This window comes from Aegilops tauschii, chromosome 7 (genome assembly GCF_002575655.3).
Source record: "Aegilops tauschii subsp. strangulata cultivar AL8/78 chromosome 7, Aet v6.0, whole genome shotgun sequence".
Classification (NCBI taxonomy): domain Eukaryota; kingdom Viridiplantae; phylum Streptophyta; class Magnoliopsida; order Poales; family Poaceae; genus Aegilops; species Aegilops tauschii.
The window spans coordinates 133,383,166-133,406,365 of NC_053041.3; the positions used below are offsets into that span (position 1 = coordinate 133,383,166).

The 23,200-nt window shown below is 47.8% G+C and overlaps 2 pseudogenes; one reads left to right on the plus strand and one right to left on the minus strand.

The window, feature by feature from the left end:
* The first annotated feature begins 6,894 nt into the window (after positions 1-6,894).
* LOC109779364 (G-type lectin S-receptor-like serine/threonine-protein kinase At1g34300) lies at positions 6,895-7,723 on the plus strand (annotated as a pseudogene).
* A 9,477-nt stretch (positions 7,724-17,200) lies between these two features.
* Positions 17,201-18,857, minus strand: LOC141026927 (uncharacterized; annotated as a pseudogene).
* Positions 18,858-23,200: the final 4,343 nt, after the last annotated feature.

Consider the following 23,200-nt stretch of genomic DNA (forward strand, 5'->3'; position numbering starts at 1 on the left):
GGTGCATTCGGTGGAAATTTTGGGCAAAACTAGTAATGGCGCACCATACCTACGATGCGCCATTACTAGTTTTGAAAAATAAACAAATTTTTTTAGTAGGTATGGTGCGCCATTACTAGTTTTGAAAAATAAATAAATTTTTTTAGTAGTGGCGCACCGAGGGTGTGGTGCGCCATTACTAGTTAAAACTAGTAATGGCACACTATCCCCTGGTGCACCATTACTAGTTAAAAAAATAAAAAAAAATTGTTAGTAGTGGCGCACCGTGGATGTGGTGCGCCATTAGTATTTGGACACTAATGGCGCACCAACACATGATGTGCCACTGCTATATAGTAGTGGCGCACCACATGTGTGGTGCGCCATTAATGTCCATATTATCTATAGGCCTTTTCCTAGTAGTGACTTCTGGATTACTTTGGTACCTCCCTGCTAAACTAATAGCAAGGCACACATCAGGTCTGGTACACAGCATTGCATACATGATAGAGCCTATGGCTGAAGCATAGGGAACACTTTTCATTTTCTCCCTATCTTCTGCAGTGGTCAGGCATTGAGTCTGACTCAACTTCACACCTTGTAACACAGGCAAGAACCCTTTCTTTGCTTGATCCATTTTAAACCTTTTCAAAACTTTGTCAAGGTATGTGCTTTGTGATAATCCAATTAAGCGTCTTGATCTATCTCTATAGATCTTGATGCCCAATATGTAAGCAGCTTCACCGAGGTCTTTCATTGAAAAACTCTTATTCAAGTATCCTTTTATGGTATCCAGAAATTCTATATCATTTCCAATCAACAATATGTCATCCACATATAATATTAGAAATGCTACAGAGCTCCCACTCACTTTCTTGTAAATACAGGCTTCTCCAAAAGTCTGTATAAAACCATATGCTTTGATCACACTATCAAAACATTTATTCCAACTCCGAGAGGCTTGCACCAATCCATAAATGGATCGCTGGAGCTTGCACACTTTGTTAGCTCCCTTTGGATCGACAAAACCTTCTGGTTGCATCATATACAACTCTTCTTCCAGAAATCCATTCAGGAATGCAGTTTTGACATCCATTTGCCAAATTTCATAATCATAAAATGCGGCAATTGCTAACACGATTCAGACAGACTTAAGTATCGCTACGGGTAAGAAAGTCTCATCGTAGTCAACCCCTTGAACTTGTCAAAAACCTTTCGCAACAAGTCGAGCTTTGTAGACAGTAACATTACAGTCAGCGTCAGTCTTCTTCTTGAAGATCCATTTGTTCTCTATGGCTTGCCGATCATCGGGCAAGTCAACCAAAGTCCACACTTTGTTCTCATAAATGGATCCCATCTCAGATTTCATGGCCTCAAGCCATTTTGCCGAATCTGGGCTCACCATCGCTTCTTCATAGTTCGTAGGTTTGCCTTGGTCAAGTAACATGACCTCCAGAATAGGATTACCGTACCACTCTGGTGCGGATCTTACTCTGGTTGACCTACGAGGTTTGGGAGTAACTTGATCTGAAGTTTCATGATCAACATTATTAGCTTCCTCACTAATTGGTGTAGGTGTCACAGGAACCGGTTTTTGTGATGAACTACTTTTCAATAAGGGAGCAGGTACAGTTACCTCATCAAGTTCTACTTTCCTCCCACTCACTTCTTTCGAGAGAAACTCCTTCTCTAGAAAGGATCCATTTTTAGCAACAAATGTCTTGCCTTTGGATCTGTGATAGAAGGTGTACCCAACAGTTTCCTTTGGGTATCCTATGAAGACACAGTTCTCCGGTTTGGGTTCGACCTTATCAGGTTGAAACTTTTTCACATAAGCATCGCAGCCCCAAACTTTAAGAAACAACAACTTTGGTTTCTTGTCAAACCACAGTTCATAAGGCGTCGTCTCAACGGATTTTGATGGTGCCCTATTTAACGTGAATGCAGCCGTCTCTAAAGCATAACCCCAAAACGATAGCGGTAAATCAGTAAGAGACATCATAGATCGCATCATATCTAGTAAAGTACGATCACGACGTTCAGACACACCATTACGCTGTGGTGTTCCAGGTGGCGTGAGTTGCGAAACTATTCCGCATTGTTTCAAATGTAGACCAAACTCGTAACTCAAATATTCTCCTCCACGATTAGATCGTAGAAACTTTATTTTCTTGTTACGATGATTTTCCACTTCACTCTGAAATTCTTTGAACTTTTCAAATGTTTCACACTTATGTTTCATTAAGTAGATATACCGATATACCCATATCTGCTCAAATCGTCTGTGAAGGTGAGAAAATAACGATACCCGCCGCGAGCCGCAATATTCATCGGACCACATACATCAGTATGTATGATTTCCAATAAATCTGTTGCTCGCTCCATTGTTCCGGAGAACGGCGTTTTAGTCATCTTGCCCATGAGGCATGGTTCGCAAGTACCAAGTGATTCCAGAAGTCCATCAGTATGGAGTTTCTTCATGCGCTTTACACCAATATGACCCAAACGGCAGTGCCACAAATAAGTTGCACTATCATTATCAACTCTGCATCTTTTGGCTTTAACATTATGAATATGTGTATCACTACTATCGAGATTCAACACAAATAGACCACTCTTCAAGGGTGCATAACAATAAAAGATATTACTCATATAAATAGAACAACCATTATTCTCAGATTTAAATGAATAACCGTATCGCATCAAACAAGATCTAGATATAATGTTCATGCTTAACGCTGGCACAAAATAACAATTATTCAGGTCTAAAACTAATCCCGGAGATAGATGTAGAGGTAGTGTGCCGACGGCGATCACATCGACTTTGGAACCATTTCCCACGCGCATCGTCACCTCGTCCTTAGCCAGTCTTCGCTTAATCCGTAGTCCCTGTTTCGAGTTACAAATATTAGGAACAGAACCAGTATCAAATACCCAGGTGCTACTGCGAGCTCTAGTAAGGTACACATCAATAACATGTATATCACATATACCTTTGTTCACATTGCCATCCTTCTTATCCGCCAAATACTTGGGGTAGTTCCGCTTCCAGTGACCAGTCTGTTTGCAGTAGAAGCACTCAGTCTCAGGCTTAGGTCCAGACTTAGGTTTCTTCTCTTGAGCATCAACTTGTTTGCCGTTCTTCTTGAAGTTCCCCTTCTTCTTCCCTTTAACCTTTTTCTTGAAACTGGTGGTCTTATTGACCATCAACACTTGATGCTCCTTTTTGATTTCTACCTCCGCAGCCTTTAGCATTGCGAAGAGCTCGGGAATTGTCTTATCCATCCCTTGCATATTATAGTTCATCACAAAGCTCTTGTAGCTTGGTGGCAGTGATTGAAAAATTCTGTCAATGACACTATCATCCGGAAGATTAACTCCCAGTTGAATCAAGTGATTGTTATACCCAGACATTTTGAGTATATGTTCACTGACAGAACTATTCTCCTCCATCTTGCAGCTGTAGAACTTATTGGAGACTTCATATCTCTCAATCCGGGCATTTGCTTGAAATATTAACTTCAACTCCTGGAACATCTCATATGCTCCATGACGTTCAAAACGTCATTGAAGTCCCGGTTCTAAGCCGTAAAGCATGGCACACTGAACTATTGAGTAGTCATCAGCTTTGCTCTGCCAGACGTTCTTAACATCGTTAGTTGCATCTGCAGCAGGCCTGGCACCCAGCAGTGCTTCTAGGACGTAATTCTTCTGTGCAGCAATGGGGATAATCCTCAAGTTACGGACCCAATCCGTGTAATTGCTACCATCATCTTTCAACTTTGCTTTCTCAAGGAACGCATTAAAATTCAACGGAACAACAGCACGGGCCATCTATCTACAACAAAATAGACAAGCAAAATACTATCAGGTACTAAGTTCATGATAAATTTAAGTTCAATTAATCATATTACTTAAGAACTCCCACTTAGATAGACATCCCTCTAATCATCTAAGTGATCACGTGATCCATATCAACTAAACCATAACCGATCATCACGTGAGATGGAGTAGTTTTCAATGGTGAACATCACTATGCTGATCATATCTACTATATGATTCACGCTCGACCTTTCGGTCTCAGTGTTCCGAGGCCATATCTGCATATGCTAGGCTCGTCAAGTTTAACCCGAGTATTCTGCGTGTGCAAAACTGTCTTACACCCGTTGTAGATGAACGCTGAGCTTATCACACCAGATCATCACGTGGTGTCTCGGCACGACAAACTTTGGCAACGGTGCATATTGATCAGGGAGAACACTTTTACCTTGAAATTTAGTGAGAGATCATCTTATAATGCTACCGTCAAACAAAGCAGAATAAGATGCATAAAGGATAAACATCACATGCAATCAATATAAGTGATATGATATGGCCATCATCATCTTGTGCCTTTGATCTCCATCTCCAAAGCACCGTCATGATCACTATCGTCACCGGCGCGACACCTTGATCTCCATCGTAGCATCGTTGTCATCTCGCCAACTATTGCTTCTACGACTATCGCGACCGCTTAGTGATGAAGTAAAGCAATTACAGGGCGATTGCATTTCATACAATAAAGCGACAACGATATGGCTCCTGCCAGTTGCCGATAACTCCGTTACAAAACATGATCATCTCATACAATAAATATAGCATCATGCCTTAACCATATCACATCACAACATGCCCTGCAAAAACAAGTTAGACGTCCTCTACTTTGTTGTTGCAAGTTTTACGTGGCTGCTACGGGCTGAGCAAGAACCGTTCTTACCTACGCATCAAAACCACAACGATTTTTCGTCAAGTATGTGCTGTTTTAACCTTCAACAAGGACCAGGCGTAGCCACACTCGATTCAACTAAAGTTGAAGAAACTGACACCCGCCAGCCACCTGTGTGCAAAGCACGTCGGTAGAACCAGTCTCGCGTAAGCGTATGCGTAATGTCGGTCCGGGCCGCTACATCCAACAATACCGCCGAACCAAAGTATGACATGCTGGTAAGCAGTATGACTTGTATTGCCCACAACTCACTTGTGTTCTACTTGTGCATATAACATCTACGCATAAACCTGGCTCTGATGCCACTGTTGGGGAACGTAGTAATTTCAAAAAAATTCCTGCGCACACGCAAGATCATGGTGATGCAGAGAAACGAGAGGGGAGAGTGTTGTCCACGTACCCTCGTAGACCGTAAGCGGAAGCGTTATGACAACGTGGTTGATGTAGTCGTACGTCATCACGATCGACCGATCCTAGTACCGAACGTACGGCACCTCCGCGATCTGCACACGTTCAGCTCGGTGACATCCCACGAACTCACGATCCAGTAGAGTGTCGAGGGAGAGCTTCGTTAGCACGACGGTGTGATGACGGTGATGATGAAGCTACCGGGACTCCGAACTACCTTCGGTACATCAAAACACAAAAACTCATAATACCGATCGTCACAGAACTTTAAGCGTGCGGACCCTACGGGTTCGAGAACTATGTAGACATGACCGAGACATGTCTCTGGTCAATAACCAATAGCGGAACCTGGATGCTCATATTGGTTCCTACATATTCTACGAAGATCTTTATCGGTCAAACCGCATAAGAACATACGTTGTTCCCTTTGTCATCGGTATGTTACTTGCCCGAGATTCGATCGTCGCTATCTTAATACCTAGCTCAATCTCGTTACCAGCAAGTCTCTTTACTCGTTCCATAATGCATCATCCCGCAACTAACTCATTAGTCACATTGCTTGCAAGGCTTATTGTGATGTGCATTACCGAGAGGGTCCAGAGATACCTCTTCGACAATCGGAGTGACAAATCCTAATCTCGATCTATGCCAACTCAACAAACACCATCTGAGACACCTGTAGAGCACCTTTATAATCACCCCGTTACGTTGTGACGTTTGGTAGCACACAAAGTGTTCTTTCGGTATTCGGGAGTTGCATAATCTCATAGTCACAGGAACATGTATAAGTCATGGAGAAAGCAATAGCAGTAAACTAAATGATCAAGTGCTAAGCTAACGGAATGGGACAAGTCAATCACATCATTCTCTTAATGATGTGATCCCGTTAATCAAATGACAACTCATGTCCATGGCTAGAAAACTCAACCATCTTTGATTAACGAACTAGTCAAGTAGAGGCATACTAGTGACACTATGTTTGTCTATGTATTCACACATGTATTATGTTTCGGTTAATACAATTTTAGCATGAATAATAAACATTTATCATGATATGAGAAAATAAATAATAACTTTATTATTGCCTCTAGGGCATATTTCCTTCAGTAATAGCATGAATCCCCATAACCAAGCCACTATATCTGGGGAAGTTTATGCCCTCACGTTTACCCACTTGTTTGAAAGCAACTTGAGAGCATGTGGGATGAGGACACGTGCATTAGTTTGGGCTACTGTGGGGTACAAATTCATGGTGACTGTAGTTTTTCGTTGTAAATTTTGTCAACGTGATTCGCGTTTTTGTGTGTGCGTTGAGTGGCTCTACCACTTTACGCTGGATTTGCTCCACCAGTTTGCTATTGGTCCAATGTGTGTTGAACGCCGTGTTTCGATTGGCTTGCATGGGTGGGCTGGGGCCGGTGTTTGATTTGACCACATTCCTACGATTGAATATGCATGCTTATCCCTTGCCACCGCTTTGTTTATTTCCCCCCTCCTTATTTCCTTTCTCTTGCATGCTTGCGCGCCATGTCGAGCGTCTCTCTCGGCAGGTGGGCCTGTCTTTTCTCGCATATTCTGTTGAGAGTGCCACATTAGCGGTCATTTACAATTTTGCTTTCATTCGTAAAACGTGTGTCGTTGGTCTGCATGTATAGGTGGTTGCCGCTTTGGCCGCGCGTTCTGGGCGTCTCACGTTGGGATGTTTTTGTTCGAATTGGTTTTGCGTCCGAGCTCCTATAAATATGGGCTTTCCTTGCTGCTGCTCCTTCAATTCGGCCGCGTGGTCATCGCCCAGTTTCACCTTATTCCTGGCCTTTGCGGCGTCCCCGGGCACGTTGTCGCTCTTCGTCGCCGCGGTCACCTAGGCCGGCGGCATCTCCGTTTGGTCCGCGGGCGATGGCGTGCCCGTCGACTCTGGGGGCTCGCTCCGTCCTCGTCCATCGGTGACCTGCAGCTGTTCAACGGCTCCAGTGCCGTGCTCTGGTCGCCCGGCACCGTCGTCGCCCTCCAAGAGCGGCAACCTTGTGCTCAAGAACTCCGTGGCGGGCGTCCTGTGTCAGTCCTTCGACCACCCCACGGACAGTATGGTCATGTCACAGAGCTTTGCCTCCGGCATGAACCTAATATCCGGCCCCCACGTCTTCACCGTTGACAAGGCCACCGGCAACCTAACGCTGAGGTGGGCCATCGCTGGCTCCGTCACCGTCGCCTACTTCAACAAGGGCTACAATTCCACCTTCACCGCCAACAAGACGCTCAGCTCCCCGACGCTCAAAAATCAAGATGCAGATGAACGCATCGTCTCTCTCACCGACAACATGCTCTCCTCCTCCGTTTCGTTGCCTACAACAGCAACTACGGCGAGAGTGGCGACATGCTGCGCTTCGTGCGCCCGGACATGGGCGAAAACTTCGGCGCTTACTACGGTGGTGCGTCAGTGGCACGGCGACCGAGCAGTGGTCAGCGGTGGCGGACCAGTGTGAGGTGTTTGGCTACTGCAGTAACATGGGCATGTGCTGCTTCTCTCCCTCTCCTACACCGTTCCGCGTTGCCTTCTCTGTTGGTGTCTAGCCTACTCACTGAACCACGGCGATCACCGAAGACAAGGAAGAAACAAGAAAGAGATAGGACATGAGGTTTCCGGGCGCACAAACGCCTCCGGCCGCACGAACAGTCCCTTGTATTTCCAGCGAGCTCGAACTCTGCCACACACATCACCCCACGGCGAGTACACATACACTCCGAGAGGCTATATCTCTCTCTGGCTCCTCACCCTTGGCCTCGCAGCCGAGTACACTTTATAAAGCCACACCCACGCACACAAGCCCATGGCCACACACACCTAACTCACGCATGCATGCACCACACCGGCTACTACCGCATGACCCGGCCACCACGTTGGCACTAACCACCTGGAACTAACTCCTTGGATCACTCCATGGGACACCAACTAACTCATCCATGCATGACCCAGCCGCTGCTCTCGGCCACACGCTGCTGCTTGGTTCCGGCCGCACGCACGCAGGGCTCATTCACCATGGGCACGGTGCGGCACCAGCGTCCGGACTCGATCAACACACGCACACGTGTTGATCATCATTGTGACGTGGCTTATTCCTAACGTTCTCCCCCTAAGCCATGATCTCGCCGTCGTCGGAGTTGTTGCAGCTCCCGTCGTTGTCGTCGTCACGAGCGTGACCCAGCCCGCGGACCCGACCTGGCGTAACGACGTCGGTCGCACCGTGCTCCGTCATGACTATGGCGACACACGTCGAGCTCCTTCTCCGCCGGCGACACACGCCTGGCGTCCCTCTGCGCCCGCACGTCCGGCGCGCACCCGACGCGCCCGATGAGCCCAACCGCACCAGTGCGTCCCACACGTCCCGCGCGCACCCGACGCGCCCAACGAGGCCGACCGCACCAGACGCTCACCACGCACCGCCTCCACGTCCGCCATGGCAGCCGCCAGCGACAAACGCCGGAAGGATGTAGCGGAACTCGAGCACGGACTCGAGCACAACGGCGACATACGCCTCCTCCCAACGTCAACCGCATGCTGTACGCGCGCCCGTGGTCCCGACGCGTCCAGTGCGCACCCATAACACGCACCAGTCGCGCCCGGCTCGCCGCCACGGCTTATTGCCCTGCACCGCTGCGGCCTCAACCGCAGCGCAGCACCTCCATGCCGCCATGCCGCTGTGTGTCGTTGAAGCCGCCACCACGCAGGTCCTCCGCGTCCTCCTCACCGTGCCGACGCAGCCACCGCGGCCTCCTCGCCGCGCCGCGCACCTCCATAGACCGACACACGGCCCGGAGCATCGCGCAGCCGCCGGCGAACTCCGCCACCGCAGGCACGCCTCCGGCAAGGAGAACGACGCCCAAGATGAACCAACTCATGATACCAATTGTTGGTGTCTAGCCTACTCACTGAACCACGGCGATCACCGGAGACAAGGAAGAAACAAGAGAGAGAGAGAGGACATGAGGTTTCCCGGCGCACAAACGCTTCCGGCCGCACGAACAGTCCCTTGTATTTCCGGCGAGCTCGAACTCTGCCACACACAGACCACCCCACGGCGAGCACACATACACTCCGAGAGGCTACATCTCTCTCTGGATCCTCACCCTTGGCCTCGCAGCCGAGTACACTTTATACAGCCACACCCACGCACACAGGCCCGTGGCCACACACACCTAACTCACGCACGCATGCACCACACTGGCTACTACCGCATGACCCGGCCACCACGTTGGCACTAACCACCTGTAACTAACTCCTTGAATCACTCCATGGGGACGCCAACTAACTCATCCATGCATGACCCAGCCGCTGCTCTCGGCCACATGCTGCTGCTTGGTTCCGGCCGCACGCACGCAGGGCTCATTCACCATGGGCACGGTGCGGCACCAGCGTCCGGACTCGACCAACACGCGCACACGTGCTGATCATCATTGTGACGTGGCTTATTCCTAACATTCTCTAGAGTCTACATGCCACGCACCGCCTAGATCATCGCGGGGAAAACATCCATCTAGAAACAACAAGTTTCTTCCAGGCCGATCTTGACGGCCTCCGACTAGAGGCCAGATCCAAGCGAGGTGGGTTGCACCGGCGAGGGTCTTTCGCTCGTGTCATCTCCTCTTCCCAGTGTCGGTCTAGGGGGCTCGCTGCAAAACTGGCTTCGCCCCGTGCTCACCTCGCACCACTGCCATGTTGCCTCTGCTTCTAGCTCCTCCATCGCCTACAACGGTATTTGGGGTTCCTATGTGGCAGCGTGACGGCCATGCTCGAGGCTGCGTGCTCCGCGGGCCCGGAAGACGCTTGCCGCATCATAGGTAGCAGGGCTGTGGGAGAGCACCGTGCCAGGTTCAATGGCGCGCTGGATCCCGGGACGGTTGTTAGAGTAGTCATTATGGTATACGACTTCTAGTCCAAGTCAGTTTTGTACCCCTACCCCAAGTCGGTTTGTACCCTCATATATACTCTTGTATGCCGCACCAAATCATCAATAAGCAATAGTTTTATTCAGCTTTCATGGTATCAGATACCGGTCCCAGGGTTTAGGGTATGGCTCCGCCAATGCCACCGCCGCCGCCCGGCTACTTCGAGCGCCGGGCCGCACTCATCGCCAAGGCTGCCAACGCCGCGGCCGCTTCTCTCTCGGCCCTCACCATAGCTCCACAAAACTACCCAGCACCCATCCTCGCCGCACCAATATCTCTTGCTGACACAATCTCCGACGTCAGCCCCTACATCCCCATAGTTCTTGATCTCGCCGCCCACAACTACTACCATTGGAGACATCTCTTCGATCTCCACCTCGGCCGCTGCAACCTGCGCTCGCATGTCGCTGCCAACTGTCCTCCCCACCCCGACGATCCGCAATGGTTGAAAGACGATCTCGCGATCGTCCAGTGGTTCTACACCCGCATCACCACCGAGATCTTCAACATGCTCGATCACGACGGCGCCACCGCTGCCAACATCTGGCACCCCCTCCGTCAGCTCTTCCAAAGCAACACCAACGCTCGGAAAAACGCTCTCCACACCGAGCTTCGCAATATGGTGCAAGGAGACGCCCCGGTGAACCTGTTCTGCCAGCGCGTTAAGACCATTGGTGATGAGCTCCGCGAACTCGGTGATACAGTTAGCGACTCACAGCTAATCAATATCGTCGTCGTCGGCCTTAGCGAAGACTTTGACAAGCAAGCCTCGTTCATACCGATGATACGGCCCCCTCCTACCTTCGCTGAAGTTCGTTCCTTGCTACAACTCGCGGCGGAAACACAAGCTCGCAAGGACTCTCGCCCAAGGTCTTTCATGCTGCGGCTCATCCTCCTCTACCGTCTACACCAGCGCCGCCTTCTAGGCCGGCTCCTGCCGCCGGGCCGCCCGCATCATCATCTGTTCAACCGCCCCCAGGCTGGCGTCCTAGTCCGAACTACCGCGGCAAAAACCCTATCTACAGGCCGCCGTCGACTCGTTCGGTTCCGCCTACGACATCACCAGCACCGAGTCCTGCACCACCCACCAGTGCTCCATCTGCAGTTGCATGGCGGCCTCCTCATGATCCTTGGACGGGGCTTGTTCAAGCATGGCCCATGCCCTGGTCCGCTCCGTCCACCCTCGGTGCTCCGCCGGCATACTCAGGTGCCTGGCAACCCGGCCTTCGGCCGTCTACTGGTGCTCCCGGGGTTCTCAACCTCCGACAGCCGGCCAATGCCTATCACACCGCCCCGACGTATGCTCCTTCTGGTCATTACAGCACCGAAGGCGGCGCCTACTACACACCTCAGCCGGCCGTGCTTCCGACGCCACCCTCACCTGCGACGCCGAGCTGGGATCAAGCTGCCTTTCTCTAGGCCATGAATAACTTTGCTGCACAAGGAAACTCAGGTACGGATTGGATCTTTGATTCAGGGGCCTCTAGTCATATGTCTGCATCTAGTAATTGGTTATCTTCTTGCACTAAATCTCTTTTCCCTTCCATTATCCTTGGAGATGGATCATCTATTCCTATATATTGTGTTGGTCAGGCTCAACTTCCCTCTTCCACCAAACCTCTTTTACTTCGCGATGTTCTAGTTGCACCCGCCCTCATTAAAAATCTTATCTCTGTTCGCCAATTTACTTGCGACAATCTAGTTTCGGCTGAATTTGACCCTTTTGGTTTATCTGTGAAGGATTACCTGACCAAGGCCGAGATCGCTCGCTTCAATAGCTCCGGTGATCTTTATTCTCTTAATGGAGTTCCTGCCGCCACCCCTCCAACATCCATGCTGGCCTCCGTCGATCTCTGGCATCGTCGTTTGGGCCATCCCAACCCCGCCGTCTTAGCTTCTATGCTTAGTGAATTTACCATACCATGTAATAGGGACTCTCATAATTCTGTGTTTTGCGAGTCTTGTCAATTAGGCAAACATGTGCGTCTTCCCTTTAGTTCCTCTAGTTCTTGTAGCACTTATCCCTTTGAATTAATACATTGTGATTTATGGACCTCTCCCATTGCAAGTGTTTCGGGTTTTAAATACTACCTTGTTATCCTAGATGATTTCACCCACTTTGTCTGGACTTTTCCTCTACGCAACAAATCCGAGGTCCATTCTCTTTTCCTTAATTTTCAACGCTATGTGTCTGTTCACTTCTTCCTCCCAATTCGCTTTATCCAATGTGACAATGGTCGCGAGTTTGATAACATTAAAAATCGTACTTTCTTCTTACAACATGGCATCCTGCTTAGGTTCTCATGTCCCTACACCTCCCCTCAAAATGGTAAAGCAGAACGCTCTCTTCGCACCCTCAATGATATAGTTCGCACTCTCCTCATTCAATCATCTATGCCTCCCAAGTTTTGGGCTGAAGCCCTACACATGGCCACCTTCCTTCTAAATATTCGACCTTCTAAAACTAAACCCAACACTACTCCCTACTATTCCCTCTTTCTTTCTCACCCCGACTACTCCGCGGTTCGTGTTTTCGGCTGTCTCTGTTTTCCCAATGCCTACGCCACTTCTGCAAATAAATTGTCACCACGCTCTATCCCATGTGCTTTTCTCGGCTTCTCTGATGAGCACAAAGGCTATCGCTGTCTCGACCTTCACACCGGACACGTTCATGTCTCTCGTCATGTCACGTTTGCTGAGCACATTTTTCCTTTCTCACAACGCACTACTACACCATCCAACACCCCTAGCTTCGCAAACACCCCCTCTCCCCGTCCTTTCCAACTATATACTCCCCTACCTGCCGAACACAACTTATCACCACCACCATTAACACCCACCATAGCCAATCCCAACCATACACTCACCCCACCCGAGACGTCCCCAACACCCCCGACCCCTGCTCCCTCCCCAACACCCCCGGCCCCTACTCCCACTCCACCACCCAGCCCTACTCCTTCGTCCGACTCTTCCGCTGCGCCGGACTCACCAGTACCCACCTTACCCCCTCGTGCTATTCCTACAGCAGCCCCGATTAATGATCATCACATGCGTACTAGGGCCAAATCAGGATTTCATCAACCCCAAGACCGCCTAAACCTTCATACCTCCGTATCTCTCACTTCTCTTCCAAAGAATTACAAAACTGCTCTACTTGATCCCAATTGGGCCGCTGCCATGCAAGAAGAATATAATGCTTTACTTCAAAACAACACCTGGCAACTTGTTCCTCGTCCTCCCAATACAAATATTGTTTCTGGCAAATGGATTTTTTGCCAAAAGTTCCACTCCGATGGGAGCCTCTCACGATATAAAGGCAGGTGGGTTTGTCGTGGCTTTTCTCAGCAACAAGGAATTGATTACGAAGAAACCTTCTCCCCCGTTGTTAAACCTAGCACCATTCGCACCGTTCTTAGTGTTGCTGTCTCCTCTTCATGGACCATTCACCAACTTGATGTTAAAAATGCTTTCCTCCATGGTTCCCTTCAAGAAACTGTCTACTGCCAACAACCTCTGGGTTTTGAAAATCCATCCTTTCCAACTCATGTATGTCTTCTTCAGAAATCTCTCTACGGTCTTAAACAGGCCCCACGAGCTTGGTTTCAACGCTTCTCCTCCTTCATTCAAACAATAGGCTTCACTCCATCTCTCTCCGACACCTCTCTTTTTGTGTATCATCAAACTTCTGACACTGCCTATTTACTTCTCTATGTAGATGATATCATTCTTACCGCCTCCTCTCAAAAGTTCTTAGATCATATTGTCTCTCTTCTTAAATCTGAATTTTCTATGACTGACCTAGGACTCCTTCATCATTTCTTAGGCATTGCTGTTGTTCGAGATTCCTCCAGCCTTTTTCTTTCCCAACGCCAGTATATTCTTGATCTTCTTAATCGTGCTGGTATGCTTGACTGTCAATCATCTCGCACTCCTGTCGATACTAGTTTTAAACTTTCGGCTACCGGTGAACCCTTTTCCGATCCTACTCTCTATCGTAGCCTAACAGGTGCTCTCCAATATCTCACCATTACTCGTCCTGAAATCTCTTTTGCTGTTCAACAAGCATGTCTCTATATGCATGATCCCCGGGTTCCTCACTATAATCATGTTAAACGCATTCTTCGGTATTTAAAAGGAACTCTCAATCATGGTCTCCACCTCAATAATTCTTCTCCAAACTCGCTTACCGCATACTCTAATGCAGACTGGGCTGGTTGTCCTGACACTCGAAGGTCCACTTCCGGTTTTTGTGTTTTTCTTGGTAACAATTTGATTTCTTGGTCTTCGAAAAGACAGGTTACAGTCTCACGTTCGTCGGCCGAGGCTGAGTATCGCGCTGTGGCACATGCCGTTGCAGATACAATCTGGATTCGGCAGGTACTCTCCGAGCTACACAGGCCTATTGAGCAGGCCACTATTGTCTACTGTGACAACATATCAGCAGTCTACATGACCAGCAATCCAGTTCAACACCGACGCACAAAGCATATTGAGATTGATATTCATTTTGTTCGTGAAAAGGTTGCTCTTGGTCAGGTTTGGGTGCTTCATGTTCCCTCTACGGCTCAGTTTGCTGACATTTTCACCAAGGCACTGCCTACTAAGCCGTTTCAAGATATCTGTTTCAGTCTCAACATCGTCGAGCCTGCCGTTGATACTGCGGGGGGATGTTAGAGTAGTCATTATGGTATACGACTTCTAGTCCAAGTCAGTTTTGTACCCCTACCCCAAGTCGGTTTGTACCCTCATATATACTCTTGTATGCCGCACCAAATCATCAATAAGCAATAGTTTTATTCAGCTTTCAGAATGCACTCATGGCTCACCTGCCGCACGCACTGTCGATGGTATGCAATGCTCACTCTAACGATTGTGAGTTGGGACATGTATGTGCAGGCAAGTTTGCCGAACTGGAGTCGCTAAGAACAACGAGAAACAAGGAGCGCGTCATGACGCTGCCGCCAAGCATAGATCGCTGAAGGTGAATGGCCATGTTGACGACGTGGTGTGGGGTCGAGTGGCTGTTGGGCCACGGCCGCGCGGTCACGCCGACGTGTGCCCTGCCCAAAGACGTGGATGATAAGATGATATTGTTGCTTCGCTAGCATACTTATACTGTAAATCGTTATAAAAAAGAATACGCATATTGTAGATTTGTCATCCAAAATCAAGGTGATCTACTGAACAAATTAGTCTCTTCATAATTATGAAGTGGTGTGGTGCGCATGCCCTTTGTTTTCCTGGTTTACCAATGGCGGATTTGTACAAATAGATAAATAGTACCCCCTCCGTCTCATAATGTAAGACGTTTTTTGACACTAGCGTAGTGTCAAAAAATGTCTTACATTATGGGACGGAGGGAGTAATTTTTTAGAGCTACTTCTTGCTGAACATCCCCCCTATATATCTCTTACTTGCTATTTAGCTCTCCATTCAGAAATCAGTTGAGAAGTGCGAAGTAATAGATGAACCATTCAAGCAAAAAGTGCTTCCGACTTCTTATCACTGTGTGTCTGTATCTCCATGTACAGCTCGGTATGTAGGGTTAGCAGTATATGGTTTCAGTAAGTAGTTCTTGTTAAAGGTGTGCCAATATCAATCGTTCTGCTTGTGTCCATGCATTTGAATGGTCGTAATAAGTCAATTTCCTTGTCATCTTCAACATTTTTATGTATCGTTATGCCTCTCTTTAATTGTTAGCGAATTACTATTTATTACTCTATTATTTGGACCATAGTCTACATAGTCGTGACTGATCGACGGGCGCGGCGTGTCGCCGCGCAGGCTAAGTTAGTAGAGATCTAGTTAGCATTCTCTTTATGGACTAATTTTCGCCTCTCCCACCATAAGTACCAAGTTGTAATTGCAATCATCTCACGAATATTCAGAATACCCAAGATAGGGATCACCTGTTCAGGCGTAGAAAGCAAGAATTCAAGAACCGCCTCACCAACATAATCAACTTCCCAAGCTCTTTTAATGACCTGATCCAGTCCCAGCACTCTCCAAACCTCCTTTGCTTTTTGACATTGAAATAACATATGTTTTGTATCTTCTAATCCAAGTGGACAAGCAGGACAATTGGGGGCAATTTTTATGTGTCCGTTTGCCAAAGTAACTCTACACGGAAGTGTGCTATGCAGCGTTCTCCAAATGCAAATTTTAACCTTCAAAGGACAAGATAACTTCCAAATCTCACTCTATATAGGGTTAGTAGTCCTGATCTGCGCTTTGTTCTTCGCTGAATCTATATATGCTTTTTCCTTTAAGCCCTCGACAAAATATTCACTGGCCTAGTGGTGGTAGGACAATATCTTACGTTATCAGGGAGAACGATGGGAGTAGTATAGTCTACGGAAAGTGATTGTACCAATCTATCAGAAGCCTCAAAACAAGATTCTTTGTTTGGAAATATGCAGAAAACTCATTGATTAACGAAGAACCGTATTCTTTTGGTAGGCTTTCCGAGGCATTCGTGGATCAGCGCTTGCAGCGCAAAGTGTCAGTTGTTTATGCTTGTATAGGATGTGATGGGTGCCTAGCTAGGCTATAATCGCCAAAATGATAAACACATGCAGTGTACAGTAATTCAGTAACTTTCTTATTCGTCGCAGTAAAGATAAGCATTTATCCTTGTACCTACCGAGCAAGAAAATTGCCGACGTAGACTAATTCATTTACTTACTCGTAGCTGTAAAGATAAGGACTTATCCATGTACCAACGAAGAAAGCCGTCGTGGTAGACTGATGTGACAGAACTTGGGTAGCATTTGAAAATTCAGAAATGTCAGAAACTGAACTGAATATTTTACTTGAGACTTAAGCGACGAGGGTCAAAAGAGAAAATGGGTCAAATGACGTGATTTCGCACCGCATTAAAGAACACATCTGTCAGCTTGGTGCATTTGAAGATCCCATTAAAAAGACAACGCATAAAAACCTTTGTTGAATAACATAAAATCGTCCTTAAAACTTTAGAATTATATATGCCTATGTACTAACTCTGTACCAAAATATAAGACGTTTTTTAAGTTAGTTTAGCCTACAGAACCGTTTTATATTTTGATACGGAGGGAGTACTCATCTAGTCAGCTAAGGGCATTTCTAACCGATCCCCTAAAAGTTAGTGGAGTAAAAGTTAGAGTAAAGTTAGTGGAGTAAAAATTTACTCCAGTAACGGTGGCCGCACCTAGCCGATCCCCTATAGTTTAGCGAAGTAAAATCAAATTTATGCATGTTTTGTATACTAGCTGCACAAACACAATCTCTATACACTTAAAATCATTCAAATTAAAGCATGGATAGCAATAATCGTCATAACATAAAGTTTCATCACCGCGTTTTTCAAATTTAAACATGCGAAGTTCACCCAAAAGACATGACTTCAAACACAATGTTTGATTCAAAATCACCACAAGCATAGCATGTATATGTTGTGGATCGAGCCAATCTTTGGCATGCACCACCGCCCTCTCGGCCACCACCACTCAAACGACGTCCTCGGCAAAGAAATCAACCTCGACATCCTCTCGGCCACCATCACCACCACCACCACCCTCTCGGCCACCATCACCATCCTCTCGGCCACCATCACCACCACCACCACCCTCTCGGCCACCATCACCATCCTCTCGGCCACCATCACCACCACCACCATCACCACATCCACCATGACCACCATCACCACCCCTCAGCCACCATCACCACCACCCCCTCGGCCACCACCAACATTCCGAAGAGAGGCCAAGATTTCTCCACGAGTGAGCTCCCAATACTTTCTTGTGGTTTCATCCATTGTGTTTGGATTCATGAACATGATAGCACACTCTTCGGCCTTCTTCGCATCACGAATCCTCTCCTCCTCAAGTGCAAGCCTACGCTCCTCAGCCTTCAACTTTTTCTCTTCGGCCACCAACTTGGTCTTCCACTTCTCATCCTCAAATGCCTTGAGCTCATTCCACCTCGCTATCTTGTCTTCTTTGCGTTCGGCCGCCAACACCTTCTTGGTCTTGATCATTACCACAAGTTCATCCTTGTAAGTGCCAATGAATGCATTCCTCTTCTTTCTTTCTTTTACAATCTTGTTCCCTTCCGGTCTATTGTTGGCATCTTCATCAACCTCGTCGTCGTCCTCAACGGATATGCTCAACCTTGACCTCTTTGGAGTGGTCTCCGCAATTCTTTGGATTCACTTCTCATTCTTGCATAGCTCTTTGTAGCAATGATGCAAAGTGAAGGGCTTATGGCCCAACTTGGTGTTCTGATGCTTGAATAGCTCTTGGATGTAGGGGCCAATACTCTGCCACTTGCACACCACTCGGTGGAGCATGACTCACTGGGTCGATGCAACTGGATCATCGGTTGCATTGGTCATGAATGGTGCTCCAATGATGCCCAAGAGAACCTTGGGTACGACTTGATCGCACGTCCACGGAGTTGTTGTAGTGGTCGGTAATCCTCTCCCAAACATGGTCTTGGTTTGATCCGTTCCGATCATTGCATCCATGGAGATGGCACACCAAGCGTTGCAAAGCACAAGGTCCTCCTTTTGGTTGTAGTTTTGGGTGCGGCTCCTTGAGGCCTTGGTGCTTGCTTCAGTCACCTCCACTACCTCGTCCTCGGTCACCACCTCTTGGACATCCTCCTCGGCCTCCTCCGTGTCTTGGGTGGCCGAATGACCCCAAAAAGAGTCATAGTTGACATCATGAAGGCAAACGGTGGCCGAGGACTCCAATGATGCGAGGAATTCGGCTGTGTTCATCTCTACGCTACAATGTCAAAGCAAGCACTATAAACAGCTTTTCTGACTAGCGACCCGTGTCCTTCTCCTTTTTTTTCTAAAGACGCAGCAGAATCGTCAAACGGGACATCAAAAGTGGGAAGTTGATTGTAGGATTTCTATTCCTCACTCTCGTATAGGTGAACTTGGTTCGTTCAATGAAAAGGGATAAGAAGGATCCACTGGGAATGAATGGGAAGACTGGGGTAGTATCTTCATTAGCCGGAAGGAATTAGTCTACCGATCACAAACAATCACTACTGAATACCAAAGGGACATGAGGTTTTATTTTTACCTTGTTGGCGTTTCATCGAGCACTTGGCGGCCGCGTTTTTCGTTGCTGGCTGCGGCCGTCGCTCACACCGAAGCAGTTGCCATAGGGGCAGCCAGAGTTGCCACACAGGGCGTAGGCTTTGGACGAGGCGCCACTGTGGTCTTCTTCATCTTCTTCTTGGCGGCCGCCTCGGCGAGCTCCGACGCTGCCGCCATTGGCTTTCGAGCCCGTTTGCCTCCGGTAGGTGCGGCGGGAGGATGGCGTACCGTTGCCGGAGACGCGGTGGCCAACCCGGACACCACTTGCGTGGTTGGAGGCGGAGCTTGGACCCGGTGGTTCTTTGTCATCCCCAAGCTTTTTTTCGGCACCGGCGGCGGTGCGTGGGTGGTTTCCTGCGGTGAAAAGCCGGCGCTGGTGGCCGGTGGGGTGAGCGCGGGGCGGGGGTTGGTTATCCTTTTCGACCGGCTCGGAGGTCATCGCTGGCAGGGAGGAGGGGTGGCGGCGGGGGGGGGGGGGGGTGGTGCAGCGGGAGGGCAAGAGGGAGTTTTACTCGGCCGCCACATGATGGAGTATATTTAGGGAAATCTTGGGGGAGAATAGGGAGTTGGAGTAAAAATTAAACTCCGTTACATTTTTAGGGGATCGGCAAGGTCTGCCGTAACGGAGTAAACCAAAAATTTACTCCCTTATAGCGGTATCGGGGATCGGTTAGAAATGCCCTAAATACGGAGTGCGCGTTGAAAGACAATTACACCATTTCAGTCAGGGCAACCAAAGCCTCCTCGATCGAGACTGAGCACCCATGTGCTGCCAGCGTTAGAGCGACTTGCTACTTCTTGAGCTTGCGTTGATTTTTCCCTTGAAGAGAAAAAGGGTGATGCAGCAAAGTAGAGATAAGTATTTCCCTCGGTAAAGAACCAAGGTATCAATCCAGTAGGAGGCACAAGCAAGTCTCCAATCTATGCACTTGCACAAACTAACAAACACTTGCACTCAACGCGCAAAAGGGGTTGTCAATCCCTTCGCGGTCTCGAACAAGAGTGATGTCTAATAGAGATAGGCATAAAAGATAAATAAAAAGGAAAACTAAAGTAAATATAAATAAATTACAGCAATGTATTTTTGGGTTATAGATCTGAAAATATATTATGGAAAATAGACCCGGGGGCCATAGCTTTCACTAGAGGCTTCTCTCTTGAAGATAGCATACGGTGGGTGAACAAATTACTGTTGAGCAATTGATAGAAAAGCGCAAAGTTACGACAATATCTACGGCAATGATCATGAATATAGGCATCACGTCCGTGACAAGTAGTCGACCGACTCCGGCCTGCATCTACTACTATTACTCCACACATCGAACGCTATCCAGCCTGCATCTAGAGTATTAAGTTCATAAGAACGGAGTAATGCCTTAGGTAAGATGACATGATGTAGAGGGATTAACTCAAGCAATATGATATAAACCCCATCATTTTATCCTTGATAGCAACAATACAATTCGTACCTTCCAAGCATTGTAACTAATGAGTTAGTTGCGGGATGATGTATTACGGAACGAGTAAAGAGACTTGTCGGTAACGAGATTGAACTAGGTATTGAGATACCGACGATCGAATCTCGGGCAAGTAACATACCGATGACAAAGGGAACAACGTATGTTGTTATGCGGTTTGACCGATAAAGATCTTCGTAGAATATGTGGGAGCCAATATGAGCATCCAGGTTCCGCTATTGGTTATTGACCCGAGACGTGTCTCGGTCATGTCTACATAGTTCTCGAACCCGTAGGGTCCGCACGCTTAAAGTTTCGATGACAGTTATATTATGAGTTTATATGTTTTGATGTACCGAAGGTTGTTCGGAGTCCCGGATGAGATCGGGGACATGACGAGGAGTCTCGAAATGGTCGAGACGTAAATATCGATATATTGGACGACTATATTCGGATATCGGAAAGGTTCCGAGTGATTCGGGTATTTTTCGGAGTACTGGAGAGTTACGGGAATTCGCCGGGGAGTATATGGGCCTTATTGGGCTTTAGGGGAAAGAGAGAGGAGAGACTGTGCGCCACCCAAGGCCTAGTCCGAATTGGACTAGGGGGAGGGGCTGCGCCCCCTCCTTCCTTTTCTTCTCTTTCCCCTTTCCTTGACTCCTACTCCTACTACTTGGAAGGGGGGGGATCCTACTCCCGGTGGGAGTAGGACTCCTCCTAGGGCACGCCATAGAGAGGGCCGGCCCTCCCCCTCCTCCACTCCTTTATATACGGGGAGGGGGGCACCCCTTGGAGACACAACAATTGATCGTTTGATCTTTTAGCCGTGTGCGGTGCCCCCCTCCACCATAGTCCACCTCGATAATACTGTAGCGGTGCTTAGGCGAAGCCCTGGGTTGGTAGAACATCATCATCGTCACCACGTCGTCGTGCTGACGAAACTCTCCCTCAACACTCGGCTGGATTGGAGTTCGAGGGACGTCATCGGGCTGAACGTGTGCTGAACTCGGAGGTGCGGTGCGTTCGGTACTTGATCGGTCGGATCAGGAACACGTACGACTACATCAACCGCGTTGTGCTAACGCTTCCGCTTTCGGTCTACGAGGGTACGTGGACAACACTCTCCCCTCTCGTTGCTATGCATCACCATGATCTTGCTTGTGCGTAGGATTTTTTTTGAAATTACTACGTTCCCCAACAGTGGCATCCGAGCCTGGTTTTATGCGTTGATGTTATATGCACGAGTAGAACACAAGTGAGTTGTGGGCGATATAAGTCATACTGCTTACCAGCATGTCATACTTTGGTTCGGCGATATTGTTGGATGAAGCGGCCCGGACAGACATTACGCGTACGCTTACGCGAGACTGGTTCTTCCGACGTGCTTTGCACAGAGGTGGCTGGCGGGTGTCAGTTTCTCCAACTTTAGTTGAACCGAGTGTGGCTACGCCCGGTCCTTGCGAAGGTTAAAACAACACCAACTTGACAAACTATCGTTGTGGTTTTGATGCGTAGGTAAGAACGGTTCTTGCTCAGCCCATAGCAGTCACGTAAAACTTGCAACAACAACATAGAGGACGTCTAACTTGTTTTTGCAGGGCATGTTGTGATGTGATATGGTCAAGATGTGATGAGATATAAGTTGTTGTATGAGATGATCATGTTTTGTTGAAGTTATCGGCAACTGGCAAAAGTTTTATGGTTTGTCTCTTTATTGCATAACATCCAAGCGCCAAATAATTGCTTTACTTTATCGCTATGCGATAGCAATAGTTGCAAGAGCAATAGTTGGCGAGACGACCATGTGACGACACATTGATATAGATCAAGATGATGGAGATCATGGTGTCATGCCGGTGACGATGGAGATCATGACGATGCTTTGGAGATGGAGATCAAAGGCACACGATGATGATGGCCATATCATGTCACATATTATGATTGCATGTGATGTTTATCTTTTATACATCTTATCTTGCTTTGATTGACGTAGCGTTATAAGATGATCTCTCACTAAATTATCAAGGTATAAGTGTTCTCCCTGAGTATGCACCGTTGCGAAAGTACTTCGTGCTGAGACACCACGTGATGATCGGGTGTGATAGGCTCTACGCTCAAATACAGCGGGTGCAAAACAGTTGCACGCGTGGAATACTCAGGTTAAACTTGACGAGCCTAGCATATAACAGATATGGCCTCGGAACACTGAGACCGAAAGGTCGAGCGTGAGTCATATAGTAGATATGATCAACATAAATGATGTTCACCATTGAAACTACTCCATCTCACGTGATGATCGGACATGGTTTAGTTGATATGGATCACGTGATCACTTAGATGATTAGAGGGATGTCTATCTAAGTGGGAGTTCTTAAGTAATATGATTAATTGAACTTTAATTTATCATGAACTTAGTCCTGGTAGTATTAGCATATCTATGTTGTAGATCAATAGCTCGCGATGTTGCTCCCCGTTTAATTTTTATATGTTCCTAGAGAAAACTAAGTTGAACGATGTTAGTAGCAATGATGCGGATTGGATCCGTGATCTGAGGTT